Consider the following 17,137-nt stretch of genomic DNA (forward strand, 5'->3'; position numbering starts at 1 on the left):
AGAGGGTGGCCTGGCTCTGGACTGGGCACTGAGCAGCTCCTTTTCTCCCTCCCCACCTCCATCTTTGCCCCTCCTGAGCTATCTGACCCCTCCTTATTCATGGTGTCCCTGCCCTGCCAGCCCAAGCCACTCTGTCCTGCCACAGCAGGGGCGGATGACCCAGGCAGGTTGTGGATCTTCCGCAGTCACTGCTAATGGAAGGCTCTCAGGCACCAGTTTTTCCTGCACCTTGCTGGCACACAAGGGGGAGGGGGACTCACGTGTCCTGCCCAAAGTTTACCATCCACTGGTGGGCAAGGGACCCTGATTCAGAGGGCCCTGGGGCAGATGGAGGGGCCCACATGTGCCCAGCTAGTAGCTGACTGACCTGGGCACCCCTCTCTGTGGCCTCTGCCTCCAGGAGTGCCCAGTTGGGTAAGAGGACCAGGGCAGTGGAAGCTGGCCTTGCAAGTCTGGCAACTTTTAGTTGGAGGTGGGGCTGATGGAGGAGGGCAAGCACCTCACTGCATCACCCAGGTGGATCCCAAACTCCTGGGCTCCAGCGAGCCTCCCAGCTCAGGCTCCTAGGTAGCTGGGCTACAGGCTCATGCCCCTAAGCCAGGCAGAGTGGAGACCAGTCACTCTGTGACTGTGCACGCGAGCTGGCTGAGCCTGAACTCCCCCTCTGGGGTCAGTGGCCTGCCTAGTGTCCTGCAGGACCCCAGAGCTGAGCCCAGCACCCGGCCCTGGGCATCCTACAGCAGCTCAGTTGTCAAAGGTGTGGACTGAAGCTGTGGTTGAGCCTCATCCCTGCACCTGACCCTGTCATCCAGAAGGCCAACAGGGTCACCTGTTGTCAAGGATGTCAACTTGCAATCCAAGTATGGGAACCACATGGCTCAGCTGGTGTCCACCAAGGGCTAGGGTGTGTGGGGGGGGGCATGCCTGAAAAATGGCCACAGTGGTCATCGTCATTAAGGAGCTTACATCTGCCCAAAGCAGACATGGTCCCTAAAAAGACAAGCACATAACTTAACATAAGAGGATTTAGTGGCAGGGCGTGGGCTGCTTCCCAAGGATAGGTTTGGTCAGGGGCCATTTTTCACAGAGGAGCATGTGCCCTGCATGCCCCTGGTCAGAACCCCTGAATGGCTGGACAGACATAGCTCCAGGACCAACCAGGGCAGAGCTGCAGCCTGGAGGGACAGCTGGGCTGGGGTGGCATGCCAACTCAGAATCTAATGTTCTGCTCCTGGTCACTCCACAGATAAGAGAAAGGCTTGGAGACCCATTGAAGATTCTCCTTTGATCCATGAGTTTCTTCCCCAGGCTTCATATCTGGGTGGTCAGAGCAGGGCTTTGCCAGGAGCCAGATGCCCTCTTCAGCTCCCCTTTACTGGAAGAGAGTGACTGTCCCTGGTATGGGCAAGCAGTCAGGGCCAGGTCAGGGCTCCATATGTCCACAGTGTGGGCTTCTGGGAGCCAGGACCCTGCCTGGACCCACAGGCTTCCTCCCAGAGGAACTGTCATCCAGGGCCTGCTGGTGCAAAACCTTCCTGGAGAAGCAGCTGCTACACAAACCATGGCCAGCTGCCAGGACACTCAGGGGTCAGGGTGGAGGCTCCAGGGCTGGGGCCAGCCAGCTGGGCTCAGCTTCAGCTCAAGTGGAAGAGGGTGAGGGTGGGAGCGAGGAAAGCCCAGCAGGCAAGGAGGTGCTTGCCCAGCATTGAGGATGTAGGGACAGGAGGAGCTGGGTTGTCAGACTTCTCAGAATCCCCAGGGCTGACCTTTGGTGGCCTAGGGGTTTGGGTTCTTTCCTTGGGTCTGAATGTCTCTGGCTTCCTGGCCTGGGAGAGCTGGCTGCCCATTGCAGGTAATCAGAGCATGGGGGGCCCTAGGCAGTCATGTTGCCATGCCCAGTGTCCCTGGTAGTGGGGCATAATCAGCCCAGGCAGGAGTAGAAGCCCAGCCAGAAGTCCTTTCTTAGCTGGGTGGGGATTGTGTTCCTGGGCTCCCCTGCTGGGCAGGATGAGGTCTGAACCCTGCTGCTCTCCTTCTTCCTAGACAGGACTTCCCTCCACTTTCCCTGAGTATCGGGAGCCTACCAGACCCGGCCTGCCCAGGGGGGCCTGTGGTAGCACTGTCTGCTACCTATTGCCCCAGTCCAGTGGGGCACCCAGCTGCTGGAGGGTCATTCCACCAACCTCCTTCCCAGGCTCCTCAGCCATCAGAAACAGGCAAGTCTGAGAAATTATCATGGCCAGGACAGGGCTGAGGTGACAAGATGACAGATGTCACACGGGGTCCTGGATAGAATCCTTCACAGACAGAAGGGGAAAGCAGTAAGTCTGAATAAACTTGGGCTTTGGTTAACAGTACCAATATCAACTGGTTTGATGTAACAAATGTATTACACTAAGATGTTGGTACAGGGGAAATCGGGTGCTGGGTGTGGGGACTACCTGTACTATCTTTGCAATTTTCCTGTGTACTCAAAACTGTTCTAAATGATGGCACTTGTTGGTAAATGGGTGGAGCTGGAGAATATCATGCTAAGCGAGATAAGCTGACCCCCCAAAAACAGAGGCTGAATGTTTCTTTCCTCTGGTATGCAGATGCTAATTCATAATGAGGGGGGACTACGGAAGAAGAGAGTTACTTTAGACTAAGTAGAAGGGCGTGAGGGAAGGAAGAGGGCATGGGGTAGAAAGGACAGTAGAATGAATTGGACATCATTACCCTACATGCATATGTAACTGCAGAGCGGGTGGGATTCTGCACCACATGCAACCAGAAAAGTGAGAAGTTATACTCCACTTGTGTGTGATGTGTCAAAGTGCCTTCTACTGTCATGCATAACTAATTGAAAAACTTAAAAACCAATGAAGGTCAGAATGAGCATGATAAGGCACAGTTTTGAAATAAAAGAATAAACAACAAAAAACTGTTCTAAAAAGCAATACATTATAAATGCCTTTGAGTATGGGCTACAGATGACACCACAGGTGCCCTTTGCCATTTGAAGCTGGCAGTGAGGACAGAGGCTTACTGTACTGTCCCATTTGTTCGTGTGGTGTCTGAAATTTACGTCACAAATATGGGTTTGGAAGAAACCAACAAAGTGGTGCTTGGGAATCTTTCTGCCCAGCACCTGGCTCAATTCAAAGCCGCATCCAAGGGCTTCATTGAAACAGGTATGTAACTGGACACACCTCACCGGCACACCTTGCCTTCCACCCTGACCCTGGAGTGGATCCCACAGATGGTGCAGCAAAGGCCTGGCAAGGGGGTGGGAGTGGGCAGCTGCACAGGGTGTCCTGGGGCTTCTGCTGGTGGGAAGGGTCTTTAGTGCCTGTCCTGTGTGATGGGTGCTTTGCCTGCCTCCTCCTGGGGCTCCTCCCAATCCCCCTTCCTGGGCCTCAGCAGCCCCAGATAGCTGGGCCTGCAAGTATGCACCACCACACCTGGCCAGCACCTAGAACAGGAGCTAATGAGCACATGGTGCAGGGCATACTGCTCCTGAGGCAATTGTCTGGGGGTCCTGGTGCAAGGGAATTTAGCCCTGGCTCTCTTGCTCCTGGAGCTTGCTCTTAGGTGGGGCAAGGGTTATGGAGACTTTGTGCAGTGCAAGGACAGAGACCCCTGGCTCCCATAGTCCATTGGCTTCTCAAAGTCCCCATGCAGATACTCATAGCAGGTACTGCTACCTCCATTCACAGGCACAGGAACTGAGGCTGGGAAAACCTACACAGCAGGAGACTGCAGAGCGGTGGTGCCCCTGGGCCTGCACCCCACCACCCTCCATCCTCTATTTTTTCCTCTGCCTTAGTACTTGGGGACCTTTTGCTGGGCCATTATAAGGAGTGGGAATAGTGTACTTGGAATCTGCAGCTCAGGATTAGCCTGAGAGCAGCTGTTAAGTAAATGTAAAACACGGCAGGAGAGCTACCTGGACGGCTTCTCTATCCAGGAAGTGACCTCACCTATGGTTAAATCCATGTGTCGCTCTGTGTGGGCGAGGAGTGCCTAGCTGAAACATTCTGGGCATGTCTGGAGGGTGTTTCTGGGTGATATTACAATTTGACTCATAGACTAAGCAAAGCAGATGGGCCTCCTGGGTGGGGACCTCACTTCATTCTCCATTGGGAATTGAGGCCTCAATGGAGAAAGGGGAGAAAAGGCCGAGGGATTCTGCTCCTTTCTTTCCCGCCTTCTTTTCTGAGTGGAGATGCTGCATTTCCTCTTTCCACCCTTGGACTGAGGTCCACCTCACCAGCACCCTTGGTTCTAGGCCTTTGACTTGAGCTAAACACCACCACAGGTTTCTCTGGGTCTCCTATGGCTCCGAGGCAGCAGATTTTGGGACTTCTCCTTAATAGAGCAGTCGGGTCGTCAGCACTCACTCCTTTCTCTCTGTACATCCTCTCGGTTCTGTGTTTCTGGAGAACCCTTACCAATGGGATGTGATGAGGAAAGATGATCCACATGTGTGCCTTGCTGGGTCCTGGCTTTCCTCAGACTATGTGGTCCTGAGCTCTGCCCAGATTCTTGGGGCAACAGAGAGGAGGAAAGGAGAGAGGAAGACACACTGTGGAGGGTAAAGGCACCTGCTGCAGGGCTCACGGGGCAGCACGTGGTGGCCGAGCTGTGTGGGAGGCAGTGGGTAGGAAATCAAGAAGGCAGAGAGCTAGGAGGACAGGGAGAATGCATCTCCTTTTGGTCACAGTTCTTCTGGGTGCTCAGACACCAGCAGACCAGGCTTGGGTTATGCTGAATACCCTTCAGTGATCTGGGCAACAGCACCTGTGAGCCGTAGGAATCAGCTCTCAGTCCATGAACAAGGGCCCTTTCCTTAGACCATAGTGTAGCCACCACTCCATGGATCAAATGCTGAAGCCTTTATACACAGCATAGAGTGGAAACTTCCAGAATGGTGAACAGCTTGGTGAGCAGGTCAGTGTGGACCGGCACTTCAAATGTGGGTGTCCTGGGAAAGGAGAGGTCGGGACTACTTTTGTATCTTTTCTCAACAAACTCATTAATTCTTAGAGATAACTGTATGCAAACCAGGAAAAAGGGGGCTTCCTGAATCATCATGAAGTCCTGGCTTTTCTTGGAAGGAGAGGATGTCCCCACAAAGGGATGGGGAGTCTGATTACCCGGAAGAAGTGCTGATTGATCTTTGCATGTCTGATCAGCATGGCTGGAAAGTGCATGTGAGGTCCCCTGATCCCAGCTCTGGCTGCAATCAGGGGCCTATCTTGGCTCCCTCCTCAGTGCCATCCTGAATCCTAAAACCCATGATGTCACTGGCATCCTTGTTCTCTGAAGCCACCTGCTGTGGCCTGAATGTATCTCCCCCACCCCCAAATTCAGGTATTGAAATCTAACCCCCAGCATGAGAGTTTGAGCAGGTGGAGGCTTTGGGAGGTCTTCAGGTGGAGGGTGGAGGCCCAGAGGTGGGATCAGTGTCCACATAAGAGAAAGCCCCAGAGCGCCCTGGTCTCTTCCGTCATGAGAAGAGTCAGTGAGATGGCGCCATCTTTGAATCAGGAAGCAGATTCTCACCTGATGTGGAACGTGCTGACACCTTGTTCTTAGATTTCTCAGCTTCCAGAACTGTGAGAAATACCTTTCCATTGTTCTGCTATAGCAGCCTGAACAGACTGACCTCCCCTCCTTCCCTCTCCAGGCCTCTAGCCAGGGACCGTTCTGTGCTTTTGTGGGTCCACACAATTGACTGGACTTGCCTGGATGATCCAGGACAATCTCCCTATTTTCAAGTCCCTGCCCCAGTTACACTTACCGAGTCTCTTCTGCCATCCAAAAGAACACATTCCAGGTTCCAGGTCCCAGGGCGTGGGCATCTTTGGGGCATGCCACCTGAGACGGGGGAGAGAGAGCCTTTAATGGGGACAGGGAGCCCAAATAACCACAGGACCTTCCACTGCAGGGGAAGGAGGGCCCTCCACGGAGCCTGTTCTCCAGATGTGACTGAGGAACTGTGACCAATGGCACTTGTTTTGATTTGTGCTGTCCCTGAAGAAAGGACATAATCGGATGGATTTTTCAGTGAAAATACCACTAAGAACGTGGGCTAGATCCCTAGTGCACCATGTCTTCAGAAAAATGGTCATTTTGAGATGACGGGCACCTTTCCTTAAGATATCCTAGAAACCCAGAGTAAAATCACGAATCTGCGAGAACACCCGAGGGGACCTTCTATGTGAAGAGGAGTGAGAGGGCTCACCCTGGGGAAGCATCCCAGTCTTTAGGGTGTTCATATTGATAAGATTCACTTTAAAAAGGCCCCAAACCCACAAGCTCCACGTGTGGTCAACTGCTGCGGAGAGCAGGGGTGACATACGAGGTGAAGGAAACAGAAGTCTTGTGGTTCCGTAGCTGGTTTCATGATGAGTGATATTTCTCTAGAAAAACTGCGATCCGTTATGCCATCATGGTGGACAGCTTCAATGCCACTGTGGCCTGGCACCTGATTTCAGGGATGGGCTGACTTTCTGTTCCAAGTTCAAGGTCACAGCCCAGTGTGTGTGTGTGTGTGTGTGTGTGTGTGTGTGTGTGTGTGTGTGTGTGTGTGTGAGTTTGTGAGTATCTTCCAGTTATCCACTATAGGCTGTGGGTGCAACTCCTTGGTTGAGGGCTTGCCTAGCATGTGGGCTCCATTTCTAGTCCTCCTTCTCCCCAAAAGACACCCCGTTATCCACTGCTGTGCAATTAATTGCCCAAGACATAGTGACATACTGACACCATTTCATTGTTCTGAGTTCCATGGGTTTTGTGGGACTAGTCAGAGAACCCTGCTGGTCCCCCTTGGGATCCCTCCTGTTAGTGATTCAATGGCAACAGGGCTGATCACCAGGGAAATGCTGTGCCTCTTTCCCTCTGTAGTCCTAAGGCCTCTCTGTGGAGTCTCTCTAGCAGGTAGACCGACTTTTCAAATCAGGAGTTGTCAAACTTACCTGTCAAGAACCAACTATTTGAGCTTTGTAGTCCATGTGGTCTTGTCACCCACGTTTCTATCTCTCTTGTTGTGACATAGCCACAGACAGTGCAAGAAGATGGTCATGGCCGGCCACGATGACACTTTATTCACAACAACAGGCAGTGGGCAAGATTTGGCCTGCTTCCAGGGTGGCTCCAGAGTCTCAAGGGCACAAGAGCAGTCACCCCCTCTGTGAGCATCCAGCACAGTCCAGGCACAGAGTCACTGGCCACACTCGGCTGGCTAAAGTAGGTTACAGGTTCAATCCAGATGCAACATTGGGGGAGCAGGGGATTTCTTCTACCCTCTTAGGTTCTGTGTCTGGGACCCTGTCAATTAAATTGGTAAGAGATAAACCAGAGAGAATTTTATTTGAAGTTAATATTTTATCAACAAATATATATTAAAAAACTAAATCACATTTGATGTTAATAGTTTAATTTTACTTATTCAGAGACATCACAGAAAAAGAAAAGAAAACCCCAAGAAGCTGTCGCGACCCCTTGCCCGCAAGGAAGTCGCAACTCGGGAATCTTCTTTTAGCGGTTTATTCAGGCCCTTGATATTTCTTCTACTTATCCCTCGGATGCCCCTTCCAGCCTTAATATAGCATCTCAAGCCCCAATGCGAAGCTGCAAGTGGAACTTTCTCATAGGGTGCTGAAAAACCATGCCCCAACTCTCCCAAATAAGGAGTTGTTTGTCACATACCACAGCGGAGCCAACGCCGTCTTGTAATGGCGACCATAATCTGCATAAGCGGCAGAGGCGGCTCACCACAGTTCCCCCTTTCTGTTTTCTTAAAACAATACAGGCGAGAGTAGAGGTCCACTATCAATAAAAACTGCCAGAAGTTTTTAATCAGTTTAAGGCCTACAGATCTTTCTAACCTCCTACACAGGAAGATATAATCAGTGTTTATTAATATAATTATCTAATCCTAAGTAACAAAGGATCTTTACTGAACACAGAGGTTATGCCAAAAAGGTATTTTTACAAAAATCAGATGACATTAACAATAATTTAACTAAATGTTGTGTCTACATTCCTGAAAATTCTGACGTTAAAGATTTATGTCCCCCCACCCCCCCAAAAAAAGTGCCTTATTAGGCTTTGTTAGGCCTTGTTATGGGGGACATTTTCTCAGGTCTTCTGCCTCCTGGTAAACAATTATTAATTTCTGTCATTTTCAAGATATTCATGGACAGGTTCCAGATGCTACAACTGCTATTTTGTATTACTCTTATTTCAGCACTCATGTCTTTTTGTTTCTCTCATAGAAGTGCCTACCCCAGGTGAATTTACATCCTGTTGCTCCTGAGCCAGATTTTTACCATGGACTTCTTGACCCATTCAGTTTCTAAGATGGGACTCCAAACTGCTTATCCACTGCACATTGTCCCTTTTCAGCTGTAAGTAGCAAGAACGGTCATCGCCCTTTTCCCTTACAGCAGTAGGAGGTCCCTAATATTAGAGAAAAAAATGATGATCAACATAGATGTTCGCCAATATGTCTAGCTCAGGAAGATGTACCTGGGAAACTACTCCCAAGATCACCCTGGGTGATCTTCCATAAGGAGACACTTGCTTCCACAACCCAACTTATAAGTGGGACAACTCCCTGTTCACCAATAATTGTGCTTCCCAAGTCTCACTTTGAACTCCTTGACTAAATCTCCAACCTGTCAATAACTCTGAACGATGTAACCTACTATTTTGATGGAGTAAAGGGAAAAGAACACCTGGACTTATTAAAAGGCCAGGCCCCACTGATTTATCAACATAGACTGGCTGCCCCCATTTTAGTTCCCCTCCTGGCTGGTTTGTGAAGTCCCTCAGCTGTCAAATAGATATAGATCTAGGAAAACTAGAAAGGTCAATCTCCAAACTAGAGGTTTCACTAGACTCTCTGACAGAAATAGTTTTACAGAACAGATAATGTCTAGATGGTCTCTTTCTGAAACAAGGAGGACTTTGTATGGCTCCAGGAGAAACTTGTTTCTCTGCAAACCATTCTGGGATAATAAAGGACAGTTTGGCGCTTGTGAGAAACAGGTTAAAGATAAGAGAGGAAACACTAGAAACTTCAGGCAATTTGTTCTAAAACCTATTTTTATGGTCCCCTTGGTTGACTACCATCATTTCGGCCGTAGTTGAGCCCCTAGTCCTTCTCCTGATTGGTATTACTGTAGGACCCTGCCTCTTAAAAACCCTCCTAATCCATATACACAAGAATATAGGTGAGGTCAGAGTTATGGTCTTACGAGCCCAGTACAGTCCCTTAGACACATAAAGATGGAAAAAAGAAAACAACTGAGGCCTAATGATGTGCAAGATCGACATCAAACCTACTAAAACCAGTGGGGAATGTGATAGTAGTAGAAAATGTGACTCCATTTTGTTTTATGACTTCATCCTCTTTAAAACAACCATGCCAAGTAGAAGAGTCATGACTGGAGCAAGATGTTCTTTTCCTTTTGCTATAGAAACCTTTAGATGGCATAGAGAGAGAAGATGGGAGGGGATGGTGCATAGTAGAGGATAGGAAGGGAAGCAGAATACAATAGACACTAGTATGGCAGTGTGTAAAAAAGTGAATGTGGAACCGATGTGAATCTGCAATCTGTATACGGGGTAAAAATGGGAGTTCATAATCTGCTTGAATCAAATGTATGAAATATGATATGTCAAGAGCTTTGTAATGTTTTGCACAACTAATAATAAAAAAGAAAAGAAACCTTTAAGAACACAAAACTATCTAATGGGGCATTGTGTCTGTAACTAGGGTAAAGGGCTCTGTTTCTGTAACTGGGGTGACTGGGCTAAATGTGATTGGTTAGGCTTCCCTCTGCTTGACTGTACTGTCCTGCTTCTGTAACCTGGCTTGCTTGCATTGGCTAGACCCCCTGAACATCCCTTTTGCGGTTTTCAGGCTTATAAGGAGTGCCCTTGCAATTGTGCAGGGCTGATCAGGGGAACAGCTTTATGTTCTGGTCAGCCGCCACCAGTGTGCTTCAATAAAGGCTTGATTTGATTATACGTGAGTGATCTAGAAGTCAGTATATGAAACCCTGTGATGAAGCTTTAACTATAACAGTATAATGAATCAAGATGCATTCTACTGTCATATAATATACACACACACACACACACACATATAATTAAAATAAATAAATTTTTTAAAAAAGAAAAAGAGAATCAGCTATTTTGGCGGCGCAAATTCCATTGAATGATGACTGTAAACTGGCTTTATATACATTGTGGGATATATTGCATACATGTATTGAAATGCTATACTGCGCCTCATAAATAGGTGCAATTAAAATGATGGAAATAATAATAAAATAAATTCAGGGCACTGTTAGAGGCATGTGGAGGGAAGGTCTTTGGTAGACACTCATATCTCACCCAGGAGATATGAGTTTGAGTGACAGACCACGAGAAGTAAAGATAAAGCCCTCGGATATGGCAAATGGAAAAGCTCCCAGGCTCCTGGACAGATTATCTCCATGTGGTCTGATGGGCCAAGTACATTAGAGGAATTAGTGGCATATATAGTATTCAGACTCATAATTACGTTGAAGAATATGATGTGGAATCAAGGACCAGATTAAGCACAGACATGATTTGGATTTTTTCCCCTCTTATCAAATTTAAAATTCAGTTTCAAATTTTACAGAGAAAAAATAGTGCAACAATCACATTTTAATATTGTAAAGCATTTTAATGATGTGAAAAAAGCAAAGGTGATACCTACAGTAAATGCTCATTAAGCCTTCTATTTGTATTTCCTGAAAAACAGCCATCTGCTCTATAATTCAACTTTTTTTTCATCAGTAATTTGGGATTGAATCAAGAGGCACTCTACTACTGAGCTACATCCCCAGCCCTTTTTAATTTTTATTTATTTATTTATTTATTTATTTATTTATTTATTTATTTATTTATCTTGAGACAGTGTCTTGCTCAGTTTTCCAGATTGGCCTTTATCTTGCAATCCTCCTGCTCAGCCTCCCAAATAGCTGGTGCAATTGAAATGATAGAAATAATAATAAAATAAATGTGCTACGGAGCCTGGTTCAATCTGAAACTTTAAAGATCTATTTTCAAAATGGTAAAAATTAAATTTTACAGATCAGCAAAATATCTAATCACATTTGTTCATTTTCCACAACCTAAGTTTAAAAAACTGACATCTATAATTTTAAAATTTAGTTTGGTGTATGAAAAAATAGAATTTATTTTATAACACATTTTCTATAAAGGGGATCACATTTACAATTAAGTTATCCACCAATGGGATTTATGATATATAATCAGGTGAGAGGTAGGGGTTCATTTAATTTACATATTTATATTATGGTGATTCAGTGAAAAACTAAATATGTTACAGTCCAGGAATCAAAACAATTACAATTGCTGTTGGAAACACTAAATCTGAGGACTCTGGCATGAATAATATAATAATCCATTGCCTATTAGAGAAATTTTTATTGGGTTGAAAGGCTGTCTCTCACAGATGGCCTTGTTTACACTGAACTTAGAGTTCTGTGTACTATTTTGAACTCCTCATTTTGAAAGCATAAGTCATTTTTTAGAAGGAGTATAGGTGGGACATAAAATGAGAGCCCAGATTATACAGAACAAATTCACAAATGAAGTAAAAATAAAAAATACACACAGTTTAATTTTATAATCTATCCAGAAAATAGCTGAATTGTCACAGAATGGTTGAATGTATCCAAATATTTGAGAGATGTCATTGCATAAAAGTGAGAGGAACTTTAATGGCTGAGGAAGTAAAACCTAATTTGATTTCCTCTGAAAACATAGTTAATGTCAAAGCCATGAGGGTCATTGTGGACATTGCTCTCAACTTGAGATGATTAGAGGGCAGATGTTTTTAGAAAACAGCTGTGCATTTATCTTGGCTATGAACTTGGAAACTCAATAGGATTTATGAATAGATTCTGCATAAATGTTGTCATCCCAAGAGGGGAAAAAAAATCCAATGTTAGCTTAAGAGCAAAAGCTCAGTAAAACTGCTGCGCTCCTATGTCTTCTCAATGAACGTCATTCCTCTTTCAAGTCTGGCAATGGTGTGTAGTTGATGAACATTTGCAGAATGGGTAAATCGCTCTTTTTGTGATGTGATTCATCACCTTCAGGATACATTGAATATTTGTCTTTGATCTCTAAGGTAGCTATAAAATGTTTCTTTTACCAGACATGCACTGAAGCTTAGAAAGAGAGAGCTCAAATTCAATGTCCCTCCATTATTTCAGGAGACCGATAGCCAAGAGAATGCCCCAAGTAACTTGTACCTTTTTCTCTAGAGAGGCTCATTTAGCTATATAAGGACAATTAGTTTATGCATTAAGTCCATAGGCATCTGATTCAACAGCAGTATGCCCAGTAAAAAAATCAAATCAACTCTGCTTTCATTGCAAATGAGTGATGCAACAATAAAGAGTAGTTCTATTCTAGATTTGGGTAAACTATGAAATACTTCTATAATTTTTCTATGGATTTTCACCCAGAAATATGCACATTCAAGATGTATTTTTTTTTCTTCTTTCTGGAATTGCATTATAAATATGGCAAGCCTATTAAATCAGATACTTCTGAAACCCCTTTGGCTCAAGTGAATCATGAATCCAAATCCTGTGTTGATAATTCTGGTCCTCTTCTAAAATACGGAGACAGATTTATCCATCACTTTCATGTTAGATTGTCATCAAGGGAGAATAAAACTGGACAGGCTTTTGCTCTACAGAACAACCACAACTCTATGTAATGTTTTCAAACTTATATTCTCACCATTCTTATGCAGTTCTTAGATAATGAGAAATGTCTCAATGAAAATAGATATAACCAAGGAAAATAAAGAAAAAAAGGAAAAATAATAAATAATAAAATGGTAGACATGAAGAGAGAGTTGGTTTCATTCAGACCAGAGGGTGATTGAATGTGCAATGACTGAAAGTTAAATCTACCTTCAGTGCTGCCAGGTTAATTTGTTTTGGTAGAAGTCATTGAATGTGATTGTGCTAATGTATAAACTTCAAATGACTTAAAAATATATTCATTCTTCATCAAGTAATTTTCTAGTGTGGTGTTTCAGAGAATAAGGCAGGTCCCTTCCTTGGTCTCAGATAGGGACAAAGAATTCTCATGTTTTCACCATTCTTCATACCTCAGCATCTATATCATCTAGCTATCAAGAGAAGGAGCACAGTGACAACCATGTGGGAGGAGTTATGGGCCAATGCCAAAAGTAGCCTGCAGTATTTCTTCTCATATCCAGTCACGTGACCAAATCTAATTGCAAGGACGGCATAGAAACAAAGACTTCCTGTATGCCTGGGAATAAGCAGAGAATGGAATTTGGCAGACAGCATGCAAAATTTGCCACATTCATGGTCCTGATTATTGATGCTTTGCTTTTCCAAGATCATTTTGTCTTGAATAAGAACTGTATACAAAACAATTTCAAGAAAACATGAAAATATTTTTTAACTCTTCAAAATCATTGTTGTAATAGATCACAGAACCTTTTTGGTAGGCCATCTTTCAATGTCTTTATATCTTTACAATATAAGTTTATGTATAATTCACCAAATATAATAAATTACAAGGGAAAGCTAATATCAGTGTTCCCACAAGACAAGGAGGTATAGGCACTCTAGCACGAGCATCTACACCTCCTTTTTTATTTCCTGTAATGTATTTTAAAATGATGGCAGAAGAGAGTGATGGTGACAATTATAGGATAATATTTGTATATTTTTTTACCTTGGTAAAAGTGAAGAAATGGTAATTCAGGACTTACAACTCTCTGGATCCCCTTTCTATTCTCTTCTACCCACTTTAAAGTGAAAAACCCATGTGTTTGGATCATTGAGGTTGGAAACTGAGTAATATCACTTCTCCAAAATAGATTTAATAGTAGGGCAGCTAGGGAATGGTTTCCTGACCTGTTTGAGGGAGAGTCCAGACCCAGAGAAAAATATGGTGTATAAGTTTTCATATCCATTAGTGGAAAAGAATCAGATTTAGATTTTATTTTTAAAGTCAATTCTTGTAAAACTATTGTAGTTTTTGCCTTCAACAGTCATCTTAGAAGACTTACTTAATCTATGATATTTAATGATAAGGATTTTCACAAAGGATTTATAACTTAATAATTCATATTTAATTCAACCTTTTAAAAATTAATTTCTTCTAAGTTCAAATACGTAATAGCCAGGAATGCAAATGAGAATACAATTGAAGGATACTAGCAGCTACACATAGGTTTTTTTTAAAACCTGAAAAGGTAAGAAATTTTTGTATTATTTTTCTCAAAACAGACTCCCAAATCTGTGCACTTTCATGTATCACAAAACGTGGATCCCACCTCTTACTGCATCTCACCTCTGAATGTGGGATGATTGTTGGACAAACAGGAAGATATTTAAAATAATCCCTATTAACATGCCTTCTTAAGATTCCAGACTTCTAAGTGTCTATCCAGACTGATCAAGGTCATTAGTGGTTAGAACTCTTTCTTTAAATAAATGAGCAATTCCTGACCAAACTGCAAAAAAAAAAATAATAATGAGGTTCATTTGAAGTAAAGCCATATATATAACCATGGTAAAAGATAACCAGGGGCTATTAGGTGGTGCTGCATCTAAAGATATTTGTGCATTCATAAGACAAATATTTATTGAGCAATTACTACACGAGAGACATTATTATAGGTGCTAGGAAAAACTTAATGAAGAAAGTAGATAAACATTTCTGATGGAGCTTATATTCTAATGGGGAGATTAAGCTAATAAAATAGGTAAACAAGATAAAGTTTATCAATGCCTAATAAACATTGTGGGAAAAAATAAAAAGGAAGGAAGGTTGTATAAGGCTCAGGGACTAGGGATAACAACTGTATATAGGACAGTGTGGGAGTGTCTTACTATGAAGGTGACATTGAGCTGATATTTGGGGAAAAGAATATTCCAGCCAAAGAAAAGTGCAGGGGCAAAGGCCCTGAGAAAGCCCCTTGTACACCTGTTTAAAGACTAGAAAGGGACAGAGTCTGAAGAAGAGTGAGCAAGAGGAAGAGGTACAGGTGCAAGATGAGATCAGAGACAATCTAGGAGTCCACATCAATGAGGGCCTTAATTTCTGAGGACACAGTGTTTACTCTGAATAAAATAGGATGCCATAGGGAGATGGTGAGCAGGGACTTGCAGAGATCTCATTCTCATTTCGCAGGACCACTCTGCAGTATAGTGAATAACTATGGTGGAGGGGACGATGCTGGGAAGGAATGGGAAGCACTCTATTAAAATATTGGTATTCCAATGTGGACTTATTAAAGCAAATTTAGTTGCTCAGGAAGTATAAATAAATACAGAAACATTTTCTGCCCCACTTTGTTAACCATATACCTTTCTTCTTTAAGCTTTAGCTTGATGGAGTAAGTTAGAGGAAAACTGCATTTTGGAAATACAACCCCTTAGAAGTGGCTGGAAAGGAAAAGATTGGTAGTAAGCTGTTGTAAGCAGCACAAGGAAAGTACAATAGATTAGTCCTTGAGGGACTGCATCTGACTCCCAGGGCCAGTCCAGCCTGGAGAGCTGTGCCCTTATGCTGTGACCTCTGTACTCTTAGCTGAGAACAACAAATGATATCAGGATGAAAGAAAAGAAGCCCATGCTTGCTTGTTTCATCCCCTATCACAGTGAAGCCTGAATGAAATTATCAGCTAAGTCAAGGCCTATCAATGACAGAGATAGACACTTCCCACTTTTCACTATCAGCACTCCACATATTCTTGTTGGAAAAAGGAAAAACATATATGTATGTATATATGTATGTATGTATGTATGTATACATATATATATATATATATATATACACATATGTATGACTTGAATGCTTCATTATTTCTAGATAAGTGCTACAAATTTGGAACTCACCTTGTCAATGCAGGTTTTGCTTTTAGAATTTCAATGCCATATGCCCTCATTAGTCTGGGTTAGGTCCATCTGATCTCATTGTTTTTTATAAATAATATTTTTTATTTAAAAAAATAAAATTTGTTCTTTTTAGATGTACATGACAATAGAATGTATTTTGATACATATAATATGGAGTATAACTTGTCCTAATTAGGATCCCATCTTGTGGTTGTACATGGTGTAGAGTTTCACCAGTCGTGTATTCATATAAGAACATAGAAAAATTATGTCCAACTCATTCTATTGTCCTTCCTGTTCACATTTCTTCTCCCTTCCCTTCATTCCCCTTTATCCAATCCAGTGAACTTCTGTTCTTCTCTACTGCCCACCCACCACTGTGTGTTAGCATCCACATAAAAGTGAAAATATTCGGCCTTTGGGTTTTTTGCAATTAGCTTATTTTACTTAGCATAACAGTCTCCAGTTCCATACATTTAGTAGAAAATGCCATAATTTCAATCTTCTTTATGGCTATGTAATATTACATTGTGTGTATACACCACATTTTCTTTGTCTATTCATCTGTCGAAAGGCAGGTTGGTTGCTTCCATACCATGGCTACTGTGAATCTAGCAGATGTAAACATTGATGTGGCTGTGTCAGTATAGTATGCTGATTTTAAATCCTTTGGGTATATGCTGAGGAGTGGGATAACCAGGTCAAATGATGGTTCCAATTCAAATTTTTTGAGGATTTTCCCACCTGCTTTATAGACTGGTTGCACCAATTTGCAGTCCTACGAGCAATGTATAAGTGAAACTTTTTTCCCTACATCTCCACAATTTATTGATTTACATCAATAAATAACAACATTTATTGTTACTTGTATTCTTGATAATTGGAGTTCTCATTGGAGTGAGATGGAATCTCAGTGTAGTTTTTTTTTTTTACTGTCCTCATTTATTTTTTTTAATTTTTTTAAAATTAGTTACACATGACAGTACAATGATCTTGACAATTCATACATTTGAATCAAATGGGGTATAATTTCTCATTTTTCTGATTGTACAGGTTGCAGAATCACATTGGTTATACAGTCACCTATATACATAAGGCAATAATAATGTCTATTTTATTCTGCTGCCCTTCCTATCTCCCCTTCCCCTCCCCTCCCCTCCCATCACATCTCTCTACCCAATCTAATGCGA

This window comes from Ictidomys tridecemlineatus, chromosome 13, assembly GCF_052094955.1.
Source record: "Ictidomys tridecemlineatus isolate mIctTri1 chromosome 13, mIctTri1.hap1, whole genome shotgun sequence".
In the NCBI taxonomy this organism is placed as follows: domain Eukaryota; kingdom Metazoa; phylum Chordata; class Mammalia; order Rodentia; family Sciuridae; genus Ictidomys; species Ictidomys tridecemlineatus.